The sequence below is a fragment of the Diadema antillarum genome, unplaced genomic scaffold (genome assembly GCF_040938485.1).
Source record: "Diadema antillarum isolate AM-2024a unplaced genomic scaffold, OU_Dant_1.0 seq00000177_RagTag, whole genome shotgun sequence".
NCBI classification, from domain to species: domain Eukaryota; kingdom Metazoa; phylum Echinodermata; class Echinoidea; order Diadematoida; family Diadematidae; genus Diadema; species Diadema antillarum.
In genome coordinates this window covers 1214078-1231408 of record NW_027271244.1, presented here as the reverse complement: position 1 = coordinate 1231408, position 17331 = coordinate 1214078, and the positions used below count along the sequence as shown (strand labels likewise).

General features: G+C 38.0%; 1 long non-coding RNA gene across 1 annotated transcript; it reads right to left on the bottom strand.

The window, feature by feature from the left end:
- Positions 1–301: 301 nt before the first annotated feature.
- Positions 302–1945, bottom strand: LOC139728401 (uncharacterized). The gene is made up of 3 exons (XR_011710806.1): positions 1783–1945; positions 770–836; positions 302–380 (listed from the first exon to the last, which is right to left on the bottom strand). It is a non-coding gene; the product is annotated as an uncharacterized lncRNA (long non-coding RNA).
- Positions 1946–17331: the final 15386 nt, after the last annotated feature.

Below are 17331 nucleotides of genomic sequence, written 5' to 3'. Positions count from 1 at the left end.
GTTAGACATCGCTAGAACTTGCAACTAACACAACTTGGCTTAGAAACTCAGTTTCCGCAGTCTGTGAATATCGTGGACATGTAATAATGATTAATTCACAGCTTCTGTTGGATTTATTTTTACTTTTATGTGTTTTATTTTGTTAAAAAGTGATTTTCCGTGATTTTCCGTGTGGAATATTTTTTCCGTTTCAAAAGGCCGTTTCCGCGTTTTCCGTCCGTTTTCCGCGATCGCGGAAAATCACTGTCCCTATATGATCCCTTTAAGAGGGGGGGAGGGGGTAATTAAAGTAAAGTCTCACCTTTATTTTCAGTTCCTGGTCTTTTTTCTTGGTGAGTGCGTTTATTGCTTTTATGATCTTAATCCGATCTCCACAGGCACTGTGGCACAAAAACAAAAAGAAAACAAACACAGAGCACTAGATGTTAACAGGTCAAAGGCAAGATATTCATATGCCATACAGTCGAAACCCTAACTGTGAAGATCTGCTAACCTTCTTCTTGATTCCAATAGAAATGAAATCATTACACACAATGGTCTGGCTCCTGACCACAAAATTTCTAGTGTTATGATGATCCTTGCCCTGAGTAACAGAACTTCTACTTGCCTGAGTCATCTGGTAAATTCAGCGCCTTCAGTTACTGCTCAAATCCTCCTGGACCTTTGCTAAGAATAAAAGCCTGAATGACTTTAATACTTTCCGGCATCATCTTCCCTCACGCAAGGAAGAAATCAACAGATGATAAATCTGAAGTGTGTCAGATCTTACCTGATTCCCATACTTTTCAGTCTCTCATCTGTGATATCAAGTAGTAGGCTCCCCTCAATTTTTTCTCCTGGAGGAAGGGTGGATTGGGGGGGGGGGGGGGGGGATTAAAGAAGAGTACAGGTATTCAACTAACCTCAGAGATGGGTATAGTATACAAATAATACACATCAGTGAAGGCATTAACAAGAATTAACCACACAAAGTGTCTTTAGAACAACTACTTAACATGCTTCAAAGGTACAAAATATTTACTGTTATTATAATTAAGCACATCTCCGTCGTCAAAAGAATTTCAGAATGTACGCTTTATAAATTCCGCGGCATCCATTTTGGAGAATAAATAAAACGATTAATTCTTGCCTGGTCACCCTTACGACTTATAAAGTGCTAATGACCAGTCACTATACCTTACCAATGACTGGCCGTATGCAAAAATTAGCGTTGGGGAAAATAAATGCCTGGTCCCATGCTCGCTCTCGACCAATTGGTTGATTAGGATCTGCTTCATCATCTCATAATGACTTTCATTTTGAACTAGTACGATACATGATAGAACTAGAAATTCAGATGTCAAAGTTTTAGAGTATTTCTAGAATATTAGTGTACACATAGCTATGCAATACTATGCAGCAAGGATTATGCCAATAGGAACAACACAGTGCAATGAAAATGTTTATTCACATCAATATCTACCCTCTTCAAATTGAGGTAAACTCACTTTAATGTGACTCAACCAGTTGCGCTTTTTGTATGAGGGAACAACATTTTGATGTTGTTGGGCTTTTTCTATTTTTCAATTTGTAATTCACAATGCTTTGTCTTCTTGTTTGAGACTGTATTTGGTGAAAGTTAATTTGCTTTGCTGCATAGTTAGTGTCCTTTTCCTTTACAATCCCTGTTTGAATTTAGAGCTTTGGCAGTGATGCACAAAGTTCGACGAGTGAAAATCAGCAAAGGGCCATTACAACCGGTCACTGTGGACGTACAGTTTGATGGTGACTCGTAATACCTACTTTTCATAACTGCTCCCTCATCATTCAACCCCCGTGACTGGAAGAACTCCTGCACTTGATCTGGACTCCACGCTCTCCAGTTGTTTGAACATAAAGATGTGCCATCATTTGACTCACTGTCCTCCAGCTCTGGACCATGGCTCCTTCGTGATGTCTTCATGGCTAAGAGGTTTCTGTTAAATGAAAACAGAAATAACAAAGAACAGGTTCATAATCATTCTACGCTCCTACTCGCAGTGGGTGGAATATCAAACCAGTACACCCTACTAAATGTTAGACATACCCACTGACATCCATGTTGGTTGATGTACATGGTATTGAGCAGAAATTCATAATTTTGTTACATTCCTGCCTGCAATCTCCATGGCTCAGAATATTCCATATTGCTGGTAGAAACAAACCGCTTCTCTTGACAAACCACCTGAAACAGTAGAAACTAAGGACACACACACAATACATTGTATCCTCAGCTTCTGCAGTGATGTAATGCAAGGCAGGCAGAATGGTTGAACTAGGAAATGACAGCATGGCCCAGAAAACAATGTGGGGGTGGTTATTTAGAGTACTTTCCCTATGTGTCATCTAATTTAGGGTCTGCAGAACACTTTCCACAAGTCCCAGGAACCACATTTTTGTGCTTTGCTGTTGCATTTCTTTTTTAATCAGACTATTTATGGTTACCATTTCATAAGGTAGAATAAAAACATCTTTCATTTGAGTCATGCATTTTTATTTTCTTCCTTTCTTTTTTGTGTTGGGGGGGGGGGATAGTGTCTAAAGTGGGGTCAAAGGGGATTTCTGAACGGTTCAAATATCCAACCCTGATCTGGATACAGGTAGCATTGTCTAGCGCTTCATGAACAGATCCCTTAGTCGCACACACATATCAATTTTGTGTGTGTGTGTGTGTGTGTGTGTGTGTGCATGTGCACAATACCTTTACAGCGCCACTCTCATTTAGCATCAAATGATGTACTGCACTACATTTTTCCTTTGTTTTACAATTGGTTTGTAATACAATGTACACTGAATATCAACACGATTGTGACTTCCATTAGATGCAAGAAGTGTTTTGTGATAGCAACAGAACCCAAGTCTTACAATTGTCAGAAGAAACATCCAATCTAAAGCTGAAGTAGTGATTTCAGCCATTATGTTTTCTTTCTAACTACTTTAGCGGGCCTTTAATTCACGATGGTCCACAAAGATGTAAATACAAAGTTAATATAAAATTCTACGGAAATCGAATGAAATATGAGCAATTCAACAACTCAAGTCACTTAGTAAATGTCTGAACTACTCTGGACAATACATTCAATTTGGTCTATTTGCTGCCCTCTCAAGTTCATAACCAGTATAGTTGATGAAAAAAACAAGCTGTCATTTTGTGTGATTCCCTTGCAGATGGCTTCTCTGGGAATCTTCTACTTGATGAATACAAATTTGTAATCATCTTCTTTTAACTGCCAGGAATCAGTTCATCTTCTCAAAGATGTCATCTGGAACATGTCATGGAAGGTTCAGGTTTACATGTAGCATCAGGAAAAAGAGACTTTAAAATACAAGAAAGCTTTAAAAAACCAAGTCCCTTAACATTTGGGAAAAATTCATGGAGCACCATAGATCTGGTACTGGTGGAATAGTGATCAAACCACAATATATCAAAGACTTCCAATACGATTAAGTGCTACTCCATAGCAATCACCTACGAGTAAAAACCCATTTTTATGAAAATTTTTCTCTTGAAGCAACAAAGCATCACCCGTATCTTGGTACTGAAATTTCAATGATCTACATACTGTATGTTGGTCCAGAATATTGATTCAATTTCCATCAAAGCACAACAAACAAACAAAACCACCACCATCAACAACAACAAACAAACAAATTTTTTTAAAAAATTGGTCTGCTAAAGGTAACATATTAAGTAGTTAGATATGTTGATAGGCTGAATGTTTGAGTATTGATGTTGATATACTGTAACTATAAGATATGTTATATTTTTTAATGTCTAAAATGTTGGCAAAAAGATACTTTTATGTTTTATATGTCATTTAAAAGTTGTTCATGAAGTTGTACTGTATATATTTCTGTAAATAGCATGTGAACAAAAAAATATCCATGATATGGATAATAAATGATTGAAATGAATTTTTTTTTGAAAAAAAAAAAAATATATATATATTTATGCCAATGCATCATTTGCACCAAGTCAATTGCCAACAAACCTCACTTTAGAACTAAGCTACTGATACTGCTCTGATAGTTGGGACCCCCTACCACAGAACCGATCAAGTGAAATAGGCCAGGATATAAGTTATGACAGAGAGTTGTCATCAATAAATCCCCTTCCTATTCACAAAATATTTATACACCATACACACCTACACAATGTAAGAGAAACTGCCCCTCTTCTGCTTTGAAGCATAATTTGCTTACTAAACCAGTTTCATCCACTTGTTTCTAACCCCAGGGTTAGGGTTGCGACAGTATAATTTTACTGCGGGTAACCCCGGGTGCTCATTGCACACAGTTATACCGTAACGCTTCGCGTTCGGGATGCATTTCGCAGTTTATACTGCATGCCAGCTGCCAGTACTCCTATTCTACTCCAGAGAATCTAGTGTCACGAACTTGATGAAGATCACGTCTGACCCTGAGTGGGAAAGCTTCACAAGATTGTTAACTATGCTATACACCTTACACAGCCCAGCCAGCTGCGTCTGGTCGGGTTACAAGATCATAGGACTTAAATCCCAAACTCACTTTCATGTACAATACAAAGAATCTAGTCATCACAGTCATGGTCTCGTACTAAACAATTAATAACTTCCTGTATTTTCAAGACCTATTTGACAATGTCAGCCTAAAGCAAAGAGGTATGGTAGGTGTGCAACCCACCGACCGGGTGCATAATGACCGACCGCGCATTATAATGGCATTGCGCGTACAGAAAGAAAATGTACGCATGGGACTACGCGCAACGGTGTTCGATCCTTCACTGGGCTACGCTACCGAGTAAAATGAGACGAAAACAAATAAGTATTCCCTCTAAATTAACGAAATTTAGCAAAATCGAATAAGATTTATCGTGTAACTACATATAACTAGGCCGGCAGTGGCCTACCTTTGCTGACTCGTTGTTAGATGTAAGAGTATCCTTCCGTAATAAATTTAACGATTTTGACCGCAAAATTGTCACCGCCGCTTGTACGATCGTGCACACACGTTACACATACACATTGACATAATTATTTTGTCGCCCGCTACGACCGTACGAGTTGAAGCAGAAACGAGAAATGAATGTGAAAAAAACAAACCGACTCATCTAATGTATTTCAATTACGATGAACAGTTTCCTAATGAAAATCAATTCAAATTCATCAAACAGTCCTTCAAAAGTAATATCGAAGGATTCAAAATATATTCAAACATTATTGGGGAAAAAATGATGGCTAGAAAAAAGCAGCGGCCTGTCGAAAAAATGCATTTAAGTGCCCTTTATACGTATTGTCAGGGTGGTCGGTTGAAATGAGCAGGGCAACTGATAACTGCGACAGCCGCCACACTGCGTGTGGCGGCTGCGCCGTGCTCCCATAAAAGATCTTCATGTTGAACAAACGGGTGCCTTTGCGGCGCTATATTTCCTTAATTTTTCAACAGAAACTACTAGGAATACTTACATGGGTCGATGAAACCTAAATGACTATCATCGGCGACTGTTTGATGCATTTCATTGCTTGTGATGCACAAAATGATGTCTTATAAGCAGCTCACCGATGTTCACAGAATTCACAATCACTTGCACAAGCGCACAGAATACTTGAACTATAACATAAGCGAAACTGCGGGGAAGCCGCCAGGACCGCGCCTGGCGGCGCGGTCTCCGGGGCTAGGCAACTGAGTGCGGAAAAAATGAGACCCCACGCGTTCGAAGCCGCCATCTAGAGCGCGTACCTCAGCTCAGATCGCATTTTCAGTGCACGCTTGTGAATCCGGAGTATTTTCTCCACACGTGAGTAAAATTTCAGGCAAATTGTGAGATTTTTCACGTTTCTATTGATAGAAAAACGTTAGGTGGCCGGTATTATGAACACCCAACCATACAATAAAATTTAAATTTAATTAGGCCTAATGTAATGTCAGACCTACACCCTTCTTTTGGTGGAGGTCTAAATTTACAAGGTACAAGCATGACAAGGTAGGTGCCTATACCTCAGTTCGGGAAACCCACTCACAAGGGGGGCCCCTCCTTATAAGTAACCCGTCCCCCTTATAAGTAACCCCGTCCCCCTTATAAGTAACCCCCGGGGCACCCCTTATAAGGAGTCTCCACGCTTTTTTGCAATGCAACGCGAAAATGAAAGGACTGCGGCAATTCGCTTGATTATGTCCATAAAGCTTCACAAGTTTCCTAGTTACTCACGAAATTTGAGCAAAATCGGTTTGAGGCATCATATCTAAAATCATGGATTTAAATGCGATGTCAAACGACTCATGCGAATGCTGAAATGCGAGCGATTACTGGCGTGAGTGTCGCCAGGCGCGGCGGCGCGGCAATGCTTGAGTGCAGACGTGGCGACTGAGTACGTACTCAGTCGCCACGTCTGCACTCAACCATCGCTCGCATTTCAGCATTCGCACGGGTCGTTTGACATCGCATTTAAATCCATGATTTTAGATATGATGCCTCTAACCGATTTTGCTCAAATTTCGTGAGTAACTAGGAAACTTGTGAAGCTTCTTATGGACATAATCAAGCGAATTGCCGCAGTCCTTTCATTTTCGCGTTGCATTGCAAAAAAGCGTGGAGACTCCTTATAAGGGGTGCGCCGGGGGTTACTTATAAGGGGGACGGGGTTACTTATAGGGGGGACGGGTTACTTATAAGGAGGGGCCCCCCTTGTGAGTGGGTTTCCCGAACTGACCTAGTGTTTACACTACATCATTATGACAAATGTTAGTTGTGAGTAACTCCCGATTTTGGTCTAAAGTGGGACTAACCTAAGCTCACTTTAGCGTTACATGTAAACTTTACAACAATCTGACAATGACAATGTGTAAGCTCTTCACTAACCACACTTGCTCAATGCTGCCAGTGCCACACTTTGCTTGCCACACTGCACTGCCACTGATGTCTCGCAACCGTGAAGAAAGCCTGCGCTGCTGAGGGAAATCTGCCGAAGTAGCCACAAAAGGTCGCACCGCCTCCTTGTAGAACGCAAATTTTCCCCAAATTGTTGTTTCTGTCCTATCTTCTGTAATACATGATCATGGCAGATCCCCTATGATGATAGTATACAGATCAAGTGAGGTATGAATGGGCCCGTATATTGCGTATAATGCATGACTTTGCAGCTAGCGTTTCCCCCGTAGTAGCTGGCTGTGGTTGTGGACGTGGTGGGTGGCTGCAGTGCAGTGCGTGCATTGTTTGTGTACAGTTTGTTCTTCACACGTAACGTTACATATACGTATGACTGATTTTGAATGGTGGCGGGCAGCGTGCTGGCTTGGTCGAGTGCGTGTGGCGGAAAGTAGTAGAGGGCGATGTTTCAAAAGGGTAACTGAGAGTACCAAAGATCCACTCCACACTTTGTACTTGTATATTAAACATTATCTCTTTGGAATTTGGCACTGATCTCTAATAGAGATTAGTGGGTATTGGTAAAAAAAAATAATATAACGAATGTAATAGATTGTGTGATTTTTTTTTTCAATAGGAACATTATAGTATATCTAATTCTAGAAAAATATGGAAGATTAGAAATGAAGATTATATCCAGGAAGGAAATTGGGGTGCACATACGAAAATGGGAACGGATTAGCAGGGGTGGATCCAGGGAGGACCGCAACCGGCGCACGCCCCGCACGCCCCCCACGCCCCCCCCCCCTTTATTTTTTGTTGAAACAAAAGAAATAAAAAGAAATAAATGGGGGAGGGGTGCGTGCGCCCCCTTTAATTTTGTAAACGCGCCCCCTCTTTACGAAATTCCTGGATGGCGCCCCTGATTAGTGTGGTGTGTGTGTGTGTGTGTGTGTGTGTGCGTTTTAAATTCTAACTTTTTTTCTATTTTGTGCCCACAGATTAAAAGGGTGTGTACAGTTCTGGTTGAGGTGAGGATAGCTTTTAACATTTTGCAAGATATTCAGAAACCACACTATTATGAGATGTCCAAAAAAGAGCATGCAATTCTAAGAGGTACTAAAAGTTTATTTGATGTAAATTGAATTTGAAATGGCTGAGATATCCAAAAACAAGGTGAAACAAAGAGATTCTACTAAAAGGCATGGCATGTCGCCTTTTATCATTATCACTTTTCAATGGATATCTCAACCGTTTGAAAAACAATCATCATCAATTAAAGGACAAGTTCACCTTCATAAACATAAGGATTGAGAGAATGTAGCAATATTAGTAGAACACATCAGTGAAAGTTTGAGGAAAATCAGACAATCCGTTCAAAAGTTATGAATTTTTGAAGTTTTTGTGCAGTAACCGCTGGATGAGAAGACTACTGCAGTGTATGAATAACTTAGATGTCACATGCGTACAACAATATAAGGAAAATATAAAGAGAATTTCACAAAATTCCATCTTTTGAAAAAAGTACACATTCCCCTGACTCGTTACCGACAAATTATTTATGGGTAATATTATTCCCCCTGCCTTTAGAAAGAGGCAAGTCAAGTGCTCTTTTATTATGCGAAAAAAGTGAAAATATGTTGAATTTTCTTTTACATTTTCTTTATACTGTTGTACGCATATGACTCACCAGCTGTAGTAGTCTCCTCATCCAGCGGTTCCAACACAAAAATTTTAAAAATTCATAACTTTTGCATCGATTGTCCAATTTTCCTCAAACTTTCACTGATGTGTTCTGCTATTATTGTTGCATTCTCTCAATCTTTATGTTTATGAAGGTGAACTTGTCCTTTAATAAACATTGAATCCTTCTTAGAATTACATGTTCTTTCATATTCCATAAGAGGTTTCTCATTATCTCACTTAGGAATGTTCAAAAAAATGAAACCCCGCCTAAATGAGTACTGTACAGTCCCTTTAACAGGAATTGGATACATACAGGGTGTTTAAGCAGGGAGGTTTCCTTTCACCTCCCTGGTTTAAGGTGTGTAGGATGTGCCATTATGCGTGTGTGTAGGAATGTGAAGTCTAGATCTTATGTCCATGTGTACCGGGATCATAAACATGTGTGTGTGTGTGTGTGTGTGTGTGTGTGTGTGTGTGTGTGTGTGTGTGTGTGTGTGTGTGTGTGTGTGTGTGTTTGCTTTTATGTTTTTCATGTCTTTGTTTAATTTTTCAAGGTGCAACCAATGTGTGTGCGTATGGGTGTTTTGTTGTAACCTCTGTGAGTGTAGGTGGTAGGGGTCTTATGAGTTTGTTTTGAGTGTTGCTGAAAGGTGTTTGTGATCAGTTAGGGAAGTGTAAAAGTCGTAGGGCCTATGAATATAATTATATCTCCCTTGGTTGGGTACTATTATTGGGTGAAGAAATAAGCCTAGTTATGATTCCACATCCTCCTCGACTTCGATTATAAGATTATGTATAAATTTGAATTGCTGAACCATTGTGTACTATTCTTTATTAAAGTATTTTGTGGTTTTTTTTTACTTCAATAGTTGAACTAGACAATGAATTCAATAAAACAATTAATGGAGTGTTTTTCCAGTATATTTGGTATCTATGATCATTTTTTTTAATATACATTGCACAATTTTGTGTTGAAAATTGTGTGTATTGTGAAATTATAATCATTTTGTGTATGGCGAATGAATATATATGGCAAGAGGAAGAAAATAAAATACGATTAAAAATTAATTCATAGTAACTGGGTGTTGATGTTGTTGTTGTTGTTGTTTTCCTTTAGCTAATAAATGGAACATGTGGTCAGCCGAACCAAATCAAATGTTGAAACATACATGGCACAGATAATAATATCTGACTGAATTGAGAAAAGCACCAATACACGCTATAACAATACCAACAAAAACAATAGCAACAACAACAACAACAACATCGATGACTTTCCCACACACACGCACCATTACATATACAGGTTTCCCAGTCAATTTCGTAAAATTATAATTCATTGTCGTTTTATGTGCAATCAAATCCGTGTGCTTGAAGTGATGAAATGACTATCTTGCGTTCAAACGATTTCATGTTTTATGCTTTCAAATTCCTTTTTAGCCACCCAAATTGATGGCAATAAAGTTCAAAGTCAGATGTTGGCATTCAATCTCGTGTTAGTGGCATGAATTTCCAACTTTTATGTCTAGTCTAAGTGCAACAAGGCACTTTCAATTTTGTTTTATATTTCAAAATCTACAAAGAATTCCACAAAAACGTTCATGAAAATTACATTTTTTCATCAGCGATATTCTTGATACTGACATATGGTATGTTAAAGGTATAGTTAACGTAGTATATCACAATATAATTCCCCTGCTTTCTGAAAGCGGTTCGTCAAGTGCTCTTTCATTACGCTATAGAAAAGTGAAAGCATGTTGAATTTTCTTTATATATTTTTTTTTATATTGTTGTCCACACAATGTGTCATGATGTCATGAACTCTAATAGTCTTCTGATCCATTGCAGTGGCCCGGTTCCAACACCAAAACTTTTAAAATTCTAGTAACTTTTGCATCGATTGTCCGATTTTCTTCAAATTTTCACTGATGTGTTCACGTTGCAGCTTTAACTCAATCAATTTTGGATTGGGTTTCCTTTACGGGGGGGGGGGGGTAGGGTTAGGGTTAGGGTTAGGGTTTTCACGATAAATCCGTATAACGTAAAAATCTTGGGCCGTTTAGTCTTGCGCAACTTTTGAGACTAAATTCGCGACGCCGGGGTACGCGGTTCCGATGTTAAAATACGCAAAATTTTGTAAGTGCATGACAGACCCAAAATTGCTCAAAACGCGTGATTTCATGTACAAATCCAAAGTAAATTCTGTTTCCTGCCCAAATTAATAAATGTGATTACTTTTACTTTTACTGAGTAAAATCCATTAATTTCATGTTTTTTATGATCGGAATTGTGTCGTCGATGATTAATTAAACAGAAACAGTTAAAAACAGTAAAATACATAAGAAAAAAAAATCGACACCGCCATTTTTCAATGTACATTCAAAAAGAACCCTATTAAAAGAATACCTACATCCGACCAAAATGTAGCAGTTTTAATTGGACCTTTATTTGACTTTTAAATTTCATGCAGTTCTGGTGTTGTAACCACTGGACTATATAGAGACTAATAGAGAGTGTGATGTCATTTGTGGACAACAATACAAAGAAAATATAAAGGGAATTCCACAAAATTCATTTTTTCATGAAAATTACACATTCCAGCAAATTGATACTGACATATACAAAGGTATAATTCCCCCTGTTTTCTGAAAAGGGTTAGTCAAGTGTTCTTTCATTATACGTTAGAAAAGTGAGAGCATGTTGAATTTTCTTTATATTTTCTTTATATTGTTGTCCACACATGACGTCATAAACTCTAGTAGTCTTCTTACAAGTTCCAACACTTGCAAAACTCTAAATATTCAAAACTTTTGCATCGATTGTCCGATTTTCCTCAAACTTTTACTGATTTGTTTTTGCTTTCACTCAATCCACATTGCTCTTAATTGTGTTTATTGGTTTCTTTAAAAAAATAATGGTAAATCAACATTTCAAAGATTGTCACTCTTCCAACCTTTTTATGTTAGATTTAGCGCTTAGAATGTTGGATTTATCATTCTACAATGCAGTTCAATATTTTGAGTGCTATGTTAATTTTGATATTTTGAGTATAGTTTCAGGTTTAAACAAAACTTTGGAGGAGTGACAGTGTTCAAAATGTCAATTTACCACTTGATTTTGAGTGTTGTTGACGTTCTCTTTTTGTGAGAACTTATACTCACACACACACACACACACACACATACACACACAAATATATATATATATATATATATATATATATATATATATATTTATTTATTTATTTATTTATTCAGTTTTATTTAAAAAAAACAGGGTAGTCACGTTCAGGGCCCAAGGGCCTGCTTTTCAAGTGAGCCCTGTTACAAATAGTACATATTGCGAGTAAAAATCACATAATACAACAGCAACAAAAAAGAAAGCAAACGAACACATAGAAACAAGCAAGATGTGATATCTACATAAGTAAAAAAGATACAAAATTAACAAATTAAAAGTAAAAACAGCAGGAGATTACCATATGCAAAAACAAAATAAATTATGTTACCAGAATGTACAAAAATGATGGCCAAAAAGTGATATGGCAACGAGTAAAAAGTACACTTTCACACTTTGTTCAGAATATTGAAATATTGCAGGTAGGTTTAAACAGTGTAACGCAAACAAAAAGAAAAGAGAAGAAAAAAGTAGTCGAAACAAACATATGAAAGGTAAAAGAAAAATGTGAGAAAAAAAATATATATGCATGTTTATCTGCATTGGATCATTTATGTATTATCAGGTAAATAAAGGTAGCCTCTAGATGTGTTTTGATCGATTAAGAATACTGAATTTTATCCTTATACCCTATATGAGACAAAAATATTCTTTTCATCTCTCGAATCTCCTATAGCTGTATATGGACTACAATACATGTTCTCCATCAGCGCTTTACACTGTCAGGACGAATAACGCCAGGGAATAATTAATGACTTTTTGATTTCTTTCTTTCTTCCATTTTTGATTCGTCGAGAGTGTCACACGAATTTGAATGCTCATTGTGCACTTTATTTCGTCTCCTTTTCTCCGTCCTTCTCTCTGCCTTTCTCTCACCTTCAACCCAGAGCTTGACGGCAGGCACCAAATGACTTAAAAGCTGTAAACATGTCTTTGTCATTTTTTGTTTTGTTTCGCTAAACATAACTTTATGATGATTAGTGTATAACAAAGTAGGCCCTATATGTAAATCATGTCCTACCACTTTGGAAAGAAATAAAAGCTCGGTCACAATTACGATTCACATTTTACTACAGTGTTCTTTTTCTTTTCCTTTTTCAATAATCACAATAGAGACACCTCGCTTCCCTTTGGTTGTGTTCAGTAAAATGGACTTGGGCTGTTCAAAGCCCCATTGTGCAACACGCACGTGGAGTGCAATGTGTGTTGCGCCTGCTGAGTGTGTGTGTGGTCGATCGTACAATGCATTGATCGTATGCCATCGCCATTCGCGTAGTTTTACTACATTATACATGGATACATGGTGACTGTGTGCGAAAAGCATAGCTACTTTGTGTTGGACAGACGCTGGCGAACAAAAGTGAAGGATTGTTTCTTCATCCGTGGTAATTATCAACAGTTGATGTAATTTTGTAATTATGTAGTTTTGTATTTTATTCGAGGCCACACGCGCACGCATCAACGACAAACTTTCCGGCTCGGCTACCTAAGCTTAAGAAGAGTTTGAGACAGTCCCATCCGTTGGGACTCGTGTGTGTGGAGTGACACGGTGAGACGATGTTCGTCGCGCGTCGCGTCGTAGACGTAGCCTGACGTAGGTGTAGCAGTTTGCATTGTGTTGTGGGTGTGAAGAACTTTTGTATGGAGCGTAGAGAATATTATCCTTCTACTCACCATTCGTTGTTTCTATACACACAATATCTGCCGAACTGCGCCTAGAATTGATGGTTGTTGCAGGAAATTGTCCTCCAATCCCTATGAAAGTTCAGTTATTGCACGTTGCACTTCCCTTTCAGTAAAACTGTAAGCACGTATGTATAAAGAACATTAATGCAACAAAATATGATTCCCTTACTTAGTTTAATAGTAGCACAGTGCAGTGTTGAATGGCACAATGTGGAATGCTCCTCGAGATGGTGAAATTGGAGATTGAAAGAGAGATAGAAGATATATTGAGAGAGAGAAGTTTGCGAGTCCGATGTTTGATGATGAAGTTTGGCGAGTTAACAACTTGACATTTCCTAGCTTTCACGTCGAAAGCTGGTCAAGAAGTGGTGTGCCTGAAAAATTGATTTTTGTGAATGAAGAGTTGTAACATGTGTGCGAAACTTCTTTGAGGCATGGAGCGAAGAAAGAAGGAGATTGGTTAGAAACGATGCCATGCCCATGGTGACCGGAGGAGTGACCAGGGGTGACGTGAAGTTACGTTGTTCACAAGGAATTTCAGATAGATGAAGTATTGATATATGAGTGTTCATGATACAGTGGGTCAGAGCATTCGTACAATTGTGCTTATGTTGCGTTGTAGTGTGACAATGAGCGGATATGGTCAGCGAGTGGACAAAAACAATTCTTAGTAGGTAATAGAGTGAGAAAATGAAAGCATGACTCATTGTGCAGCTACAGCTGGATGCTGCCCCGTGCCATGCTGATTGGCATGCATACATCAATGTCTTATGATGCATGCTGCTTCTTACCTTACTACATATGTAGCCACTTGAATTGCACTCTTCTCTACTGGGCAATCCAGGGGTTTGGGGGCCACATATGGAACTCCTGCCAATGACTCTAAATCTAAACAGAGCTCTTAACTTAGCGACTAGGTTACAGAATTATCAGTGATTATGGTCAGTGATTATGATATTCTCACATGTTGTTATCACTGTTTCACGACTTCTCGCCAGCTCAGCAGATAAAGTAAACAGAGAAAGATCCGTCTGTCCGGAGGAGTCTTTTATTATTATTATTTTTTTTTTGGGGGGGGGGGAGGGGACATTATTTGGCTCTCTTCTGTAGCAAGGAGGGGATCCATGAAGCAATTTGGGCCACTCACATTTTTTTTTTTTGAGTTGCATTTAAATGTGCAGATTCCAACAACAGAAGCAGTACAAAGTAGATGCTGGATTGCTGCAGTCTGGGCCTATCTTTCATGATATAGATTCTAGGTATGCTCTAAGCCGGACCAACTTCGCTGCTGTACACTTGTCGTTTCACTAGAGATTTATTCCATGAATATGTTCATCAAATTGATGCAGATGTGGTCTGAGAGTAATCAGGTTTATTGATGAGATTGGTTATTTGAATACTTCACACACGTTTTACATCTGCCCTGATTTCTTTTAATTTATGGGACACCAGCACAATGTCATTACAACTTTTTTGTCCTCTGTTGTATGGTAGTACAGCATCATCATAATATACCAGACAATCAAACATGATTGTGTGAATAGTTGCATAAATGTGGAATAAAAATGTACTGAAATATGGATTCATTTAACCAAGCTCGAGGCCACGGTAAAGATTCCTCTCACCAAGGAATACATACGTGGACATCTTAATGTGAAATACAGTTATCAAATATACACAGGATTTAATTGACACTGTCTTTGGAAAGGTTCCACCTGCATCAAATGTACAATCACCACAGAATAATTTTCCAACCTGAATTTGATTAGCAATTTCAGCTGATGAACAATATTTCAAATGGTATTCTGCTGTACACTTCTATGGAGGAAAACTGCTACACATGAAAGTTAGTTGAAGTGTAGCATTGGTGTAAAAATGTGTAGCAAATTGCAATGCAAGACCAGGAAAATAATTCCCTGATCACCTTTTCCAATTTTTAACAAGGAAGCTAAAGCCCAAATATAAATGTGGATTGAGTAGAAGCAGCAATGCATAATTAATGTATTAGTATATTACACATCAGTGAAATTTAGAGAAAAATTGAATGGTCCATTCATAAGTTATTAATTTTTAAAGTTTCAGTGCCATCATTTCTTGACAAGAAGACTACCACAGTTCATTATGTCATTTTGGACAACAAAATCCCCAAAATTGTGTTTTTCATGAAAAACACAAATCCCATCAACTTGTCATTGACATATTTTTTTTTTTTTTATGTGATGTCAATCCCCCTGCTTTCTGAAAGAGGTACACCATGTAAGTCATGTGCTCTCTCATTACACTAGAAAAGTGACAATATGTTGATTTTTAAAAAAAGATATTTACATGATTGTCCATTTGGGCTTTGGTTTCCTTTAAATGTAGACAGTGAGCTATGGGCAATCTTATTAAGCATAATACTAGGCCTACAGAGTATGTTTGACAGCATACAATTGTACTTACCGGGTATATTACTTTTGCAACTGTTGTAAACTATAAAGCAAGATATTTTCACGGCATGAAATTTTCATGAATTGGAGCCAACAGCCCTTTTTCACGGAATGACATTTTTGCGACTTGCCATTGGCATACAGTGCATACTTACAAGAACTTCACATCATGAAATTTGGAAAATGTGTTGTTAGTAAAGATATGTAGGGGAGTTTAGTGGTTCCCTAATTTGCAAAGAGCTGACCTTAAAGCAGGAATCTTGTGTGATGCACACTGAGGCAGACTTCACCTCAGCTACATAAAGTAAAGGGACTGTACAGTACTGGTTGAGGTGAGGATTCAACTTGTAACATTTTTTGAGATATTTAGAAAGCAGTTATGAAATGTTAAAGGCCATACAATTCTATGGGGAATCAAAAGTTTATTTGATGAAAATCAGTTTTGAAATGACTGAGATATCTAAAGACAACATAAAACAAAGAGATCCTAATAAAAGACATGGCCTGTCAATTTTTATTAGGATCACTTTTTGGATATCTCAGTCATTTCAAGGCCAATTTTCATCAAATAAATGTTAAAGGGGATGGCTAATTAATTTTTTTTTTTTAATTGATATGATTTATATAGCGCCAAATCCACTCTGCAGAGTGCTCTAGGCGCGGAAGGAAGAGAAAGTGACGAAGTAAAAGACATACAAATATCAAGTACATGTAATGAGTAATCAAATTGAGGCTTTAAACAAGTGAGTTTTTAGACTGCTTTTAAAGGAGTCTGATGAAGAACAATTTTTAACGGCTGAAGGTAAGTTATTCCATAAGGTGGGAGCAGCATGGCCAAAGGCACGTGTGCCCCATATTGTAGTGAATCTTGGAATTATTAGAGAACCGGAGTTGGATGAGCGTAAAGATCTAGCAGGGATGTAATTATGGAGTAAGTCAATGTTATACTGAGGAGCAGCGCCCTGAATGCAATGAAAAGTCAAAGGCTAGTAACTGATCCCTGGAAATCAGTGGGAATACTGGGGGATGATTGTTCCAATCCTTGCTTGATTCATTTAAGAATACATTACATACAATCTATTGTTGTGTGAAAATTATTTGCTTCAGAATGGTCTCATATTCAAGTAATGTGCAGTTTAATTGCCCCGTCACTGTACAGGCATGCTAACCTGGAAACATTAAACTGCACATTACTTGAATATGAGACCATTCTGAAGCAAATAATTTTCATACAACAATAAATACATAATGTACCGGTACTCTTAAATGAATCTCACAAGGATTGGAACAATCATCACCCAGTATTCCCACTGATTTCCAGGGATCAGTTACTAGCCATCCCCTTTAAATCCTTATTGAAATTATTGTATGCTCTTTCATATTTCGTAAGAGGTTTCTCATTATATCACACACAAAAAAAAAGTTATAGGCCCTATTCCTGAATCCTCACTTTCACCAGTACTGTGCAGTCCCTGTAAGCTTTGGTTT